The following is a 3,282-nucleotide window of genomic DNA, read 5'->3' as shown; positions in this document are numbered from 1 at the left end:
CCATTTACTCCAGAGTAACAGCCTTGGAATTTGGCCAAGCTGTAAAAAAAAAAAAAAAAAAAAAAAGTTCATGCCATCTCTCCATTCATGAGAGAGCCCTTCTCAACTTCTGTTTGAAGTGATGCTTCCATGTCAAAGATTGATAGAGTAGCAGTAATAAATGAATTCATTTCTTAGGAAAGAAGATGAAGGAGAAGAAATCATTTGTTTTGATTTCTTAAAATAGACACTTTTAGCAATTCCTAATCTACCTAGCTTCTCTAATGAAAAGAGAATCTTTTAATTTACAAGCTCAGATTTGCATATAAAAGATTTCCAAAAGATGGGTTTGAGGATGGTTTGGGTTTACAGTGGTTTGGCATTAGAAATTAAGAAAAGCATGAGGAGAAAACAGCTGAGATGCTGGGGTAAAACAGTAGAGTGAGAGATTCTGTTAGCTTACACCAAATTAGTACCAACAGGGCAGCCTGGTGGGCTGCCGTCTATGGGGTCACACAGAGTCGGACACGACTGAATCAACTTAGCAGCAGCAGCAGCATGTTATTTGCTCAGATTCCTCTATTATAGACAGAATTTCTCCCCGTTTACCACCCCTCTCTGAAATTGCTAGGTTTTTTTCTTGTTATTGTTGTTGCCAAACATTCTCAGAGTTAGTCCAAGCCAAAATATGACATTTATATTCTCATCTCTACTAGACTTTTTCTGGCCTTTTAGAGAAACCAATGAATTGGGGTTTTTTTGGTAGTGGTGGGGGCAAATCAAGCCAGTCCTTAATATAAACATGAACTCTGCTTTTCTGCTTTTGTGCCCTTGTCAATGGTGAACATCTTCAGTGCTTTGACTATTCAGTGCCTCAAATTCTTTGATGACAGCCAGAAAGAAAGTGGTGGAAGATGAGATTTGAGAGGTGTGAATGGGTCAGAACAAGAAGGCCGGTGCTAAGCCTCTTAAGGTGTTTTTTTTTTTTTTTCTTCTTAAACCTCTGTCTAGAATTTGTCCCAACTTCCTCAACCCTCTGATATCAGGCTGTCCATGAAGCCATGCCTCAGCTTACCCATGTGGTTTGGTTCTGTTCTGTTCAGATTATAAGTCCCTTGCAGAAAGAGACTGTCTCACCATTTTTTTTTTAATTTTTATTTTTGATTGAAGTATAATTGCTTTACAATGTTGTGTTGGTTTCTGCCATACAGTAATGTGAATCAGCCATAAGGATACATATGTCCCCTCCCTCCTGAAATTCCCTCCCACCCAGCACCCCAACCCACCCCTCTAGGTTGTTACAGAACACTGGGTTGAGCTTCCTGTGTAATATGGTAACTCACCACTAGCTATCTGTTTTACATATGATAATGTAAGTGCTACTCTTTCAATTCGTCCCACCCTCTCCTTCCCCCTCTGTGTCCAAAAGTCTCTTCTCTATGTTCACCTTTTTATCCCCTGTAGCACCTAGGACAGTGCCTTGCAAACTGGCGGCTTTCCACAAAGATGTGTTGAATAAGATACAAGAGTTGTCGTGTTCTAGACTTAGGATACTTTGGTTTATTAGATACTACACATTTTCTTCATGACAGTGCCAATCCGTGACAATTAACCCTTCTTAGTTGATTCATATTTTGTTTTTGGAGTATGTCATTAAAATTTTTTTTATGGTGAAAGATTTTAAATGTGCACAAAAGTAGAGAAAATAGTATGATCCTCCCCCCCATTACCCATCACTCAGATTCAACAAGTATCAAGATTTTGCCATGTATGCTTTACCTAGGCCTTTATTGTAGTTCTTGCTGAAATATTTTCACATGACCCTTAGATCTCACGTCATTTCATTCCTGGACTCTTAATTAATTGATGTCTTTTTTTTTTTTTTTAAAGACTTTCTTCTAAGGTAAACATACATTATAACACCTGACAAAATTAACAGGTTTCTATGTATCATCTAATACTTGACCTATTTACATTTCCCCTATTGTCTCATCGTACTAATCAAAATAATTCCTTCTTGTTTTCCGTGTTAAAATTCCCAGCTGGACTCAATAGTGTTTTGAGGGTTTGTTGAGATCGGGCTTCAGCTGAGGCAATTTTGGGCAGGGTAATTTTGTTGCAGCGCTGTACTGTGTGTTGCGGGATGTTTAGCAGCCTCTCCCTGCTAGATGCCTTAACAGCACCTGGTTGTGAAAACCAAAAATAGTTCTAGACCTTGCCAAATGTCCTGGGGCAAAATCACTCTCCCTTAAGAACACCTGATTTAGGTCAGTCTCTCTGATTCTTTTTCTGCTCCTGCCATTGATCTTGATGAAAAATCTGTGTTGGTTGTCCTAGAGAACGTCCCACATTGTGAATTTGTCTGTTGCCTGATGGTGGTGTTTGGTTTGTTCCTCTCTCCCATGTGTTTCGTAAACTAGACGTTAACCATGAAACCCTCTTAGGTTTAAGTTCACCTTTTGGCAAGGGGACTTTGTAACCTAGGGAGCGCGGTGTACCTCTTTGGCATCCCATCAGGAGGCACTCAGTACCCGATTATCCCGTAGTGGTGCCAAGATTGCTCAGCGGGTGACAGTCCGATTCCTCCCCTATAAAGCTTCCCATAAATACCGTATCTAATGTTTCATTTAGTGGTTCATCGATTGATGGTCTTTGAGTAAATCATTTCTTAGTTAGAGGTCACAATGTGGTGATTTTTTTCTGCCATTTCTTCTACATTTACCATCAGGCATGTCATAAAGAAAAACTTTATCACTCATAAACTAGGGCTATTTGATTGGAAATGCAGTTAGCATATAAAGGATAAATGCTTGATAGTCTTCCATTTAATTTCTAGTTTTCATCGTAAAGTGTTGTTGATTTAATGGAATATGATTTTTGAAGAATTAACTTTTCTCTGAGTTTAAAGGACTGGCTAACTAAAATGCATACTGGTCTTTTATTTTTTCATGAATTGTAATTTATTTTTTTATGCTCAAAACTTAAGTAAAGTTGTTGACTTTGATTAGCGTTTTTAGTCATTATTTAATATTCAAATATTTGTTAACAACTGTGTACCAGGAACTGCGCTTAGTACTGGAGCGATGAGATGGTGATCAAAATAGGCAAGGTACCTGCTCTCATTGGATTTGTTCCAATGGGAGGAAAAGACATTTAAAAAGTAATTAAGAGAAATGTAAAGCGCTGAGGAAAAATAATACAGAAAATATCACTAGACTATGCCATAGGAATAGGAAAAGGTGAGCTTTTTTAAGTTCACCATTATATATTTTTTTTTTCTTCTAAATTTTTAAAAGAAAATCC

At 37.8% G+C, this 3,282-nt stretch overlaps 1 protein-coding gene across 1 annotated transcript in view; it reads left to right on the top strand.

The window, feature by feature from the left end:
• YLPM1 (YLP motif containing 1) overlaps window positions 1–3,282 on the top strand; it is a 66,141-nt gene that overhangs the window by 2,133 nt on the left and 60,726 nt on the right.

Source organism: Bison bison, unplaced genomic scaffold (genome assembly GCF_000754665.1).
Source record: "Bison bison bison isolate TAMUID 2011002044 unplaced genomic scaffold, Bison_UMD1.0 scf7180017864368, whole genome shotgun sequence".
Lineage (NCBI taxonomy): Eukaryota > Metazoa > Chordata > Mammalia > Artiodactyla > Bovidae > Bison > Bison bison.
This window is presented reverse-complemented; position numbering and strand designations above follow the sequence as displayed.